Genomic DNA, 11,662 nt, shown 5'->3' with positions numbered 1-11,662 from the left:
GTTCCTAAACTACCACATTGGGAGAGATAGTGTGGGAGATAGTGTGGACTGAGCACTGGATTAGGACTCAGAAGACCTAGGTTCTAAGCAGAGTTTTCCAATGACCTTGGGCAAAGTACTGCCCCTCTCTGTGTTTCAGTACCCCCAAACTTGGGGATGATGATACTGATCTTCTTTGCAAATCACTTGGAGATCTACAGGTAAAAAGAGCTTGGTATTATTATTACTTATCTTGAGGCACAAGGCTTGGTTCATTCACCTCTGCACCTCTCTGAGCCATCATCGGGACTGCTGTGCTGACCTCTGGGAACTCCAAAGCCTCACCCTTTGATCCCCCCACTTAAGTAAGTTCTGCAGCTGCCAATGAGAGATACCCAGATGAGGCTCTAACACACCGCGCGCGTGTGTGTGTGTTACAAGTCTGTAACAATTGATATACAAAGCCTTTTAAGATGAGACATGTCAAGGGCTTTGCCATGCTCAGTTGGTCATGGGGAGATTACATCAGTCAAGGGAGCAATAGAATGTGGTCACGGGTTGTGTGAAATTATGTGATGAACAGCTGTGTGGCTGGGTTTTTGGCTTTTTTCATTTTTTCTCATATTTTCCTTCTTTTCCTTCTGTTTTTCTCTTCTTTCCTCCCCCTACACCCACATTCACAGGGAAAGAGAGACATGGACATATTTCCAGACATATCATATATGCTTGTTTATAAGCTAATTTTTTTTTGTAAAAGAAATGAAGCATCAAAGAACAGAGGTAGGCTCCTAAATAGATCTAGACTAAAACGTATTAATTTTAAGTGGCTTAACCTGAGGAGCCAAAGTTTGCAGACCTCTGTTATCTTTTAAAACTTGGCATCACAAGGAACACGCAGAAGCTTTGTTAGAATTATTTTAATGTAATCTAACAAAAAACTATTGTTATAATAACTGAACAAATATGCATTCACATACCTTCAAAATTACAATGTTTTAAATATCCATTTACTGATTTTAAAGTCCCACATTGTTCTAATGTACTTTTTTTTAAAAACGTCTTAAAATCCTTCAAAGTCTGAATCAATCTAGGTTTATCAAACAGCTCATTAAATTCAGCTTCAGTCAGAGCTGCACCTGTATTGTCATTGTAGGTGTCAGCAGCAGCATCTTCAGATTCCTTCTCAGCATCAGTCTCTATTGTGTCATCATCAAATAAATATGGCATCATCTTATGACACGCCAAGCACACTGCTGATACAGCACTTCCAAAATGCTTTTTCTATCATTTCGAAGGGAATGGACTCCCATGCATCCTTGACCCATTGGGCGACCAGATTGACTTTGGGCTTCATAAGAGTCCCACCATTTGTCAACTTCATCGTGCTTGAGCACATCTATTTAGACCACATTCTGCGTAAGCTGTCTTTAAAGCAGTGGTCTCCAACCTTTTAAACCACAAGATCACTTTCTATTTAAGTGCAATGTAAGATCTACCTCAAACCCAAATATCCTTATCCCACTTCCCTCCCACACCTTCTTTGAGGCCCTGCCCTTGTTCAACCCCTTCTCTAAGGCCTCACCCTGCTCACTCCATCCCCCTTCCTCCTGCATCCTCACTCACTTTCACCAGGCTGGGGTAGGGGGGTTGGGGTGCAAGTTCTGGTCTTGAGCCAAGTGGTTTGGAGTGTGGGAGGGGCTCTGGGCTTAGCCCAGGGCAGGGGATTGGGGTCCAGGAGAGGTTTCATGGTGCAAGCTCTGGGATGGAGTTTGGATGCGGGGAAGGGGAGGAAGGGGGCGGACGATCCACGTCCGGGGCAGGATGTTGGGTGTAGGAGGAAGTTCAGGGCTGGGACAGGGGTTCAGGAAGCAGGCTCTGGCTGGGCACTGTTTAACTGAGACGGCTTCTGGGGGGGGGTGAAGCAGTGGGGTTAAGGCAGGCTTACTACTGCCCTGGCCTTGCACCATTCCTGAAAGCAGCTGGCATGTACTGCAGTGGCTCCATGGCGCCATGTGCTGCCTTCATCTGCAGGCAATGAGCCCACAGCTTCTACTTGCCACTGTTCCCTGTTATTGATCAATGGGAGCTTCAGGGGGTTTGGTTTGAACTAACACGTCCCAGCGCGCACTTTCACTTTCGAAACAACTATTGATCCGAGTACTGCGCTGGCAAGATCATGCTAATGAAGCGCGGGATATTTAAATCTCCGCTTCATTTACTATTTCGAATGCCTACATTTGCATCCCTAGTTCGAACTAGGGTGCAAGTGTAGACATATCCTGTGTAGACACACTTTGCAAGCTGTAAAAGAAGTAACAACAACCCCCCATGGATGTATTGGGCCAGAAGATGAGAGTGAAGGACAGTGTGTGTTTGTGAGAATGACAGAGACACACAGTATGTGAGAGTTACAGAGATTTGCATTGCTAAGCTCCCTCCATCCCCTTTCTCTCTGTGTGGAGGGTACAGAAATGGGGGAAAGAGGTACATCCTGATATCAGCGCTCCCCTCGTCTCCCTTCTACACACTGCATAGCAAGCAGGGGGCTCCCGGGTGGGCAGCTCCAAGGCGGAGAGAGCAGGAGCAGCCCGACAGTGGGTGGAAGGGCAACTGAAGTGCCAGCGCTTGGTAGCTTCCTGACCAAACCAGTCAGGATCACCTGTCAGAGGCTCCCAGATCTACAGGTAGATCCCAATCTATTGGTTGGTGACCACTGCTTTAAAGAGTTTATTCAGGCAGACATCAAGTGGTTGTAGAACAGAAGTTAAGCCTACAGGTATTATAGCCAAAGTAGTTTTCATTTTTTTGGCTACATTTTTCACCTCATACATCTTGTGTGTGCTGAACATGTCCCTGGTCTCTGAAATGCTCCTGGTCTCTTATTCCACATTTTTTACAGCCATTCGGTAGTCCCAATTCATTAATCCATCCCTTTTCATATGTGCATACAATGATACTAGCAGAAAATTTCATAGATTTTAGGCAAGATTTTTGTTTTATAAATAATATTGGGGAACTTTGGCCAAACATGATAAAAACATTGTAAAATGGATTTTTTTCGTGACAGGTGATTTTAATTAAAACTGTTTTTTCACCAAAACCAGTTACCATTCTGTTGCTCAGGGAATCAAATGCCATAGATGTTTTGCCCATATTTCCTATTTGTGGCAGCTCAAATGCATATTTCTTTTAATGTTTTATAATAAACCTTTGGATTCAATTTTTTTTCTTATTGATCTCACGGCAGCTTTTGTGCTATCTTTGGGTATGTCTACACTACAGCACTAATTCGAACTAACTTAGTTCGAATTAGTTAATTCGAACTAAGCTAATTTGAATTAGCGCATCTAGACTTAAAAACTAGTTCGAATTAGCGTTTTGCTAATTCGAACTAGCATGTCCACACTGAGTGGACCCTGAACCAAAGTTAAGGCTGGCCAGAAGCAGTGCCGGCAGGGCATCAGGTTAGGACTTAGAGTGTGGAGATCCTGTCTCAGGCTAGCCGAGGGCTGTGCTTAAAGGGATCTGACCCCCAACCCGGACAGACAGTTCTCAGGGTTCCCTGCTTGCTTGTCTACCTCGATGAGGGACAGCAAAGCAGTCCTGGCTTGGAGTGTTCTGAGTGCCCACACTCAGCACATCACAGCACTCGGTCATCAGCCCAGCTGCACTTGCTGCAGGATGCCATCCGGGGGGGTCAATTGGGGGGCTGCAGGAGAGTTTCCACCCCAAGGAGCCCGCAGAGCCACCCCAGTCCTCCCCATCGGGGGCTCGTACCCCATTCCTCCCTCACCTCCTTCCACTTACCCTCCCTAGCCCCCCTTCCTGATGTACAAAATAAAGGACACGTGTGGTCAAAAATAGAAACTCTCTTTATTTAACAAAACTGGGGGAGACTGGGAAAAGGAGGTGGGAGAGGGGAAGAGAGAGGGTGGGAGAGGGGAGGAGGAAACCTGGGAGGAGGGAGCTGGAAGGGGGAAGCCAGGGGAAGAAGGAGGAGGGGAAGTATCAAACTATGGTACGCCATATCTTCAGTATTGTGTACAGATGTGATCTCCTCACCCCAGAAAAGATATTTTGGCCTTGGAAAGGGTTCAGAAAAGGGCAACTACAATGATGAGGGGTTTGGAACAAGTCCCATATGAAGAGAGGCTAAAGAGATTGGGACTTCTCAGCTTAGAAAAGAGGAGACTGAGGGGGGGTATGATAGAGGTCTATAAAAGCATGAGTGGTGTGGAGAGGGTGCATAAAGAAAAGTTCTTCATTAGTTCCCATAATAGAAGGACTAGAGGACACCAAAGGAAAGGAATGGGTAGCAGGCTTCAAACTAGTAACAGAAAGTTGTTCTTCACAAAGCAAAGAGTCAACCTGTGGAACTCCTTGCTGCAGGAGGCTTTGAAGGCTACAACTAGAACAGAGTTTAAAGAGAAGTGAGATAAAGTGATGGAGGTTGGGTCCATGGAGTGGTATTAGCCAGGGGGTTGCAGTGGTGTCCCTGCCCAAAGTTTGTGGAAGGCTGGAGAGGGATGGCACGAGACAAATGGCTTGGTCACTGTCTTCGGTCCATCCCCTCCAGGGTTCCTAGGGTTGGCCACTGTCGGCAGACAGGCTACTGGGCTAGATGGATCTTTGGTCTGACCCAGTACGGCCATTGTAAGCTCAGGGCTCAGGGTCGGGGGTTTCAGTGGACCACCTTGATTTTCATGCACACCTGCTCCTGGGTGGCCAGGCTGGCAGCTCTCCTGCCCTAGATGGCCACTTTCCTGTGCCTAGTGTGGAGGTCGTGGACAAGGTCCATGATGTCCGCACTGGACCAGGCGGGCGCCCGCCTCTTGCGGTCCCGGGCAAGCTCCCGGGAGCCGCCAGCCTGGTCCCGGGAAGAGGGGGAGGGCTGGGGGGCATCGGGTGGCTGGCTCGATCTGTGCCAGGTTCAGGGTCTGCTAGCTGGGTGCTGGCAGGCTTGCACCTGGCACGGGCATCGTAGCCAGCCCGAGCCCCTTTAAGGGGTCCGGGGCCGGGAGGGGGGCAGACGAGTTTCCCTGGTGTTGGCCAGAGTGGCCACCAGGGAAAGCTGGGGAGGGCTAGCCTCCCACTAGTTCGAATTAAGGGGCTACACACCCCTTAATTCGAACTAGTAAGTTCGAACTAGGCTTAGTCCTCGTAGAATGAAGTTTACCTAGTTCGAACTAAGTGCTCCGCTAGTTCGAATTAAGTTCGAACTAGCGGAGCGCTAGTGTAGCGCCTATCAAAGTTAATTCGAACTAACGGCTGTTAGTTCGAATTAACTTTGTAGTGTAGACATACCCTTTGTTTGCTGACGAAGACTGAGACCATAACAGTTCATGAAGCTAGTACACCAACCTGCTGATGTGACAAATATTGACAACTTTACTGACTTGTATTTGCCATCTTTTGACATTTGCAGAGCATACGGATGAATTCTGATTCTAGTGATGAGGTAATCACTTTGTCAATATTCAGCAACTCGGTCATTTGAGATCTTTCTGCTGCTCAAGAAATGAAGTGCACCTCGTGGATATTTTTTCTTGCTTGTTGGTATGTCTTTTAGTGTTTTATTTTTCTGCCCATTCTTTTACTTGCTTCTCATTGATATCGAGTTCATGAGCCTTGTTGCAATTATCGTTTGCTTTGCTTATTTGACAACTTTAAGTTTGAATGCTGCGTCATAAGCAGGCCCTTTTTCTCCTGCTTTCACCATTGTTCATTTTAAATATTAGCATGAAAATCTTATAAAATAATAATTTAGTTATAGATTTTATAGGTCTTATATAGAAATGTCACCTGCTCATCAGTCAAATTATTTTTGTTCTTTGTTTTCCTCAAAGCAACCCTTTAGATTAGCATGTCTGTGGCAATAACAGGCTATTTAAATGTTATTACTGATTCCATCAGTTCTGCATGTTATATTTTCAGATTGGTTTGAGACTTATGAGTTCCAGTGGTAGATGCATGAAGAGATCAAATTACACAGTAGCAGAATACTACTACTAGAATACCAGCACCATAATACTATAATTCATTGTATTTTTCTGATTGGCTTGGAAAGTCTAGCATTTTGTGAAATGCCTGCATCAAATTTCATGCAGCCCTGCAGCATTGCTCTTTTAGCATTCATTTCAATACAATCTAATCCACTAAACAAAGCCTTTGCAACTTTAAATGGCTGCAATATTGACATCAGTAAATTATTTGATGATCAACATAAGTACTTGCTGTAAAAATAATTATAATCTAGTCCTGTGGTAGAACAATACTAGAAAAAGCAAAGAGCTAGGATTGTATTAGGAAAATTGAACTTTAGAGACGCATGTGTTTTTAAGTGTTTTGTTTGCATGGACATGAACTGAAAAAACATATAATCCATATTCACACATTTTATATTAATACTTCTTTTATCTCTGTTATATAAATGTACAATTTAAATAGAAATAAACTGTTCGTAATTTTTTTTAAAGAAATGAGTCCAGAATTGATGTTCCATCATTGCTGATCTATAACAGGTGGCCACAAACTTTGGCTTCTGGCCCATCAGGGTAAGTTGCTGGTGGATGGGGAAGTTTTATTTACCTGGAGCATCCTCAGGCATGGAGCCTGTCAGCTTCCAGTGGCTGAGGTTCGCCATTCCCAGCCAATGGGAGCTACAGGAAGAAGGGAGGCTTATCCTTACGGATCAGGAGCCAAAGTTTGCCAACCCCTGAAATATATGGCTGGCATATGAACAGGTCATACAGTTTTTGCCATTTTTACCTATCCATCTTGAGGGGGCAGGGGAAGTCAGCTTATGAGCTAATGAATATGTGGTGTATAAACATACATTGAACTCAGCAGGTGTTTCTATACTAAGAGTCAGAGTGCATCTACACTGCACCTGTCGCTTGAAATAAACTACGCAATTTGAGGCCCATTTCTAAAGAGGGACAAATTGAAGCACTTAATTAAGTGTTTTCCTGAACTGGGGTCAGTGTGAGGCAGCTGTTGTGGGAAGAGTGATGAGGGGTAACAATTTGTTGCATCCTTTGCCCTTGCAATGACTTCAGTATTTCACATGGAAAAATCATGAAGTTGTCTGAAAAATTGTGAGTTTTAAAAATTAATACATTTAGCTGCCTTTGTATTTGCCTTATAGAAACTTTTAAAATGAAAGATTATTTGTGCATTTATGTATTTATTCATCTGTGTTCTTGTGTATCACAAATTGCCAGGAGCTGAGGCTTTAAGTAAAACATCAGTTGTAATAAGACTCTCGACAAAATCATGAGAGCTGGCAACATTGCCATGCAGCAATTTCACCACAGCTATTTTGACACATCCCTATACAGCACTCCTTACAACTTGTACCTGTCAATCCTGGAATTTTTGAATTGCTCACTGTGCCCAGCACAATTTCTGAGAGCTAATTTCTACTTTCTGGGATGGAGTTTGGATGCCTGGCTATACCAGTGCAGCTGCAGAGCTATGGTTTTCTCTCCTCCTTGGAGAGAAATCATTGTAGACTGCTTTCAGTTAGTCCTGAAGTAAAGATTTATCCCAGGTTCTTCACTCAAACATTATAATCAGTTTGAGGAAACCTGTTATTTATGGATGCCAGGCACTGAACAAGTGTTGTAATCTCAAAGCATTCTGAGCAATGGTTTCTTTTACTTATACATTTGTGAGAAGCTAGAGCTATAGATAAATGTTTGCTTGCTGTCCATCTTCCGGATGATTTTATACCTGTCTCTTTGAATTCTGTAGCAGTGGCAGGTGGGCAGGGCCACCAGCAGGCGAGAAAGGGAGCAGCTGCTGGGGCTTGGTGGTACAAAAGTGCAGTTGTAGCCTCTGGCTCTTCAAATCACCACCAGAGCCCTGAGCAGCACAATCTGGGCAACTGTGAGAGCTGGAGGGCGGGGTGCGTTGTGGTACAGTCCCACCCCACCCCTTCTGGAAGCACGGAGCTATCTCCCCCCGCCCCACCTTGCCAGGGGGGCTGACAAATTTGTTGGCTCTCCTGCATGTGTGTGTAGAGGACAGGAAGAGAGAACATGTTCCATACTGGGCTCATGGAGTGGGAACACAATCGCCCCTTCTCCCACAAGTGAGAATACAATACTCAAATTGTAAGAGTATCCTGGGGTATGTCTACACTAGCCCCCTAGTTCGAACTAGGGAGGCTAATGTAGGCATTCGAACTTGCAAATGAAGCCCGGGATTTAAATATCCCGGGCTTTATTTGCATCTTCTCGTCCGGTCACCATTTTTAAATGCCACTAGTCCGGACTAACTGCCCGCGACTGCACACGGTAGTTAAACGGTAATTCAAACTAAGTCCTGGAATGAGGTGTAACAGGTAATTCAAACTAAGGACTTAGTTCGAATTACCGTTTAACTACCGTGTGTAGCCGCGGGCAATTAGTCCGGACTAATGTCATTTAAAAATGGCGACGGGACGGGAAGATGCAAATAAAGCCCGGGATATTTAAATCCCGGGCTTCATTTGCAAGTTCGAATGCCTACACTAGCCTCCCTAGTTCGAACTAGGGGGCTAGTGTAGACATATCCCTGGAGAGGTCTCATGAGGAAATGCTTGTTCTTATGGGAATTCCAATCTCAATTTCCAGACCAACACTTCAGCGTCATCTCTTAGATTTCTCTAGTATTTTCCATTCTGCTAATCCCATTGTGCTGTAGAGAAGTAGATAGAAGCCATTCATCTACCACTGAAGTACAGCTCCTTGTGCGAGAAGTGTAGCAATTGTCCTGCGCCTTTAATGAACAGGGCCTGAACAAGAGCTGACCTTTGGAACATTGGAATCCAGATCCTATATTTGGAGGTAGCCTCTGAATTGGGGACTATACAGGACATTGAGCTGTTTGGATCTGCCATTTAGGGTATGGAATGAACAGCTCCCACTTGCCTCTATATACCTCAGTGACGAATATATTGATTGTTGCTTGGCTCCCTCTACCAGAGAGCAGGTCAAGAGAACTGAAGGCATGTTTTCACTATGAGCAGGGTCAATGAGCAGCAATTGATCCAACAGGGGTTGATTTATTGGACCACCAAAAGGTCCCCTATCAACTCTAGTACTTCACCAAAACATGAAGAGTAAGCAAAGGTGACGAGAGAGTGTCAGCTATCAACTTACTGCTGTGAAGACACCATGGTAAGCAGACGTAATTACGTCAACTCAAGCTATGTTATTCATGTCACTGAATGGCCTGTGGTAGTAGAGACAAGGCTTTAGTATTGATAGTAAGCTCAGCTGAAGAAGCATGGAGTTTAAGAGCTGCCAGCTTGCTTCCTGTACCTGTGATTAGACTGTAAGAAGAGGGGTATTAAATTGTGGTGCTCCTGTGCTGCCTTTAGTCATAAATCACAACAGGCAACACAAGAGTATTTTAGGAAGGAAAAGGAAGAATAACTTCTCTAAACTGTCAGGGGGTTGTGGGTAGCAGAGTGTGGGTAGCAGTGTTGCAAGAGAATTTTGACTGCTGCTTTTCAAAGACACTCTTCTGTTGGTAAAAAGATGTTTTGGGAATGAGAAGCAGAACAGGAGGCTGAGGAGTGGGGATATGGGAGTAATTTACCAGTTCAGTGGGAGATTCCAACAATTGTCTGTGGAACAGCCCAGATTGAGGCATCTGTTTGTGCCCATATGTGTGCTAACTGCATTGTACCATGGGGCATCACTATGACACGAGCGTGCCAGAATGTTCAACACCTCCCTTATCCAGTGGAAGGGGAAACACATTGGCCTTCTGAACCCTTATGAGGAAAGAGCAAGAAGAGCTGTAGCTGTCTAGACGATGACTAAGAAGGGAATATGTCAATGATTTACCAGCCTATGAAGAATGTAAACACCAGAGAGGAAGAGGAATTGTTTTGAGTTGTTCAAAGGAGTAGAACCTGTAATAATAGGACGAAAGTGAGCAATGGTAAATTCTGGCTGGGCATCAGAAAACATTGCTAAAGGGGAGACCTATTAGAATGAGAAATCCCCAGTGCTTGAGTCATTGAAAACTAGACTGGACAAAGAACACACCTTAGGAAAATAACCAGCCCTGGGCTGGCAGCTGGGGTGGACTAAAAAAACTGATGTGAATGTTCAGTCGGCATTTGCTCTGGTTTTATAATCTCAGTTAAAGTGTCCCAGAAATGAAAGAGCAGGAGCTGGGATTTTCTATCTAACTCTGTTCATTTTTTGCTTTGTTAGTTTTGCAAACAGAAGAAACTTAACACTTTGTTGAGAGTTTTGGGTGGTTTTTTTGTTGGTTTTGTATTTTTTTATAACTTTAAATACAGTACGGAGTATAAATTAATCTTACATTAAAATAAAAAAAGCAAAAAACCTCGCCAACTTTACAGACCATGGGAAGGAGATCTTAGAACAGGAAAACAAACTGCCTTAAGACTTGAGAATTTGTGAGGTGGGGTGGAGTGAAGGGAGCAGAGTGCAAGTGGCAGAGAAAGATCTTTATGTTGGTAGAACTCAGCAGGAGAGGAGCTATGGGTTTGAGGTGAGGGGAGATCTAAGCACCTGTCTGATGGACAATGCTCCCCATCCTGTTGTATGATCACCTTTCTCCTGCTGGTGGTCTCCCTGTGGTACATCTGCATGCCTTGAGACCTGAATTTGGTGGGTGGGACCATCAGATTTGCCACTGGGGCACAAATATGAGGGTGGAATTACCTCCATCCTACTCCTTGTTTTCTCTGCCCCAATGTGTAAGCAGTACTGAGTGACCATAGGAAGGGTTAGTCCCCCTTGGAGACAATACTGCATATTTTCCCCCTCTTCTGCCTCATTCTCCCATGGGAGAGAGCTATCACAGTAAAGAAACTGGAATAAGGAGAGGCAGCTGGGAAAGGATAGTTGTAGCTCTGGCTTACACTGAAAACTCCTTGGGGCAGGGAGCTTTTTGTTATTGTGTGTTATACAGTGCTCAGCACAGTGGGTCCACGACTGGGTCTAGTCCTTCAATACATATGAGAAATAACAATGTCTTTAATACGGGTGTGGGTATTTATACAGATGATCCCTATCTGAAGAGTCATTCTGCCCTGCACCACCTAAACTTCCAAGGCTCTCTAAGCCCTGGTCTATACTATATTTTAAAATAACTCCCCTTATTTCGAAATAACAAGCAGAGCGTCCACACTACCAAGCCCATTAATTTGAAATAAGGGGCTGGTTATTTCAAAATAGCAATTCCTGCTGAGGAATAACACTTATTTCGAAATAGTTGTTTCAAAATAGCGGTAGTGTGGGCACTCCACTGCTGCTATTTCAAAATCACTACTCCCCAGAGGCATTCAAAGTAATTAACTCTCCAGTGCTTCCGGGAGATCTAAGTCGAGGTAGCGCGTCCACATTAAGGGAACCTGCCATGAACTAATTTCAAGGCTTCCCTGTAGTGTGAACATGCCCACGCTATTTCAAAACAGTTATTTTAGGAGTTCTTTTTTCGAAACAAGTTATTTTGGAATAATTTCCTAGTGTAGACTTGCCCTAAGATGTCTGTGAAGATAGCAATGCTCTTTCACCAAAAGGGGTTATTTCTATTTTTAATTGCTTGTTGTGAAGTCAGAGGTTCACTTTCTCCCCTTGCCCTGACTCAATCCACCCTCCCAAGAAGTTTGTTGGATCTGTAGTTCTTTTGAAACTGAGAAGGGCTTTAATGT

At 44.4% G+C, this 11,662-nt stretch overlaps 1 long non-coding RNA gene across 1 annotated transcript in view; it reads left to right on the top strand.

Annotated features, from left to right (window-relative positions):
• The first annotated feature begins 5,403 nt into the window (after positions 1-5,403).
• The window catches only part of LOC142830601 (uncharacterized), a 100,458-nt gene continuing 94,199 nt past the window's right edge, over positions 5,404-11,662 (top strand). Inside the window, exon 1 of the long non-coding RNA XR_016350430.1 lies at positions 5,404-5,535. This is a non-coding gene — a long non-coding RNA (uncharacterized LOC142830601). The remainder of the gene's footprint in view (positions 5,536-11,662) is intronic.

The sequence above is a fragment of the Pelodiscus sinensis genome, chromosome 1 (genome assembly GCF_052426305.1).
Source record: "Pelodiscus sinensis isolate ZL-2025 chromosome 1, ASM5242630v1, whole genome shotgun sequence".
Taxonomy (NCBI): domain Eukaryota; kingdom Metazoa; phylum Chordata; order Testudines; family Trionychidae; genus Pelodiscus; species Pelodiscus sinensis.
Note: the sequence above shows the minus strand (reverse complement) of the source record. Positions and strands in the feature narration are given on the sequence as shown.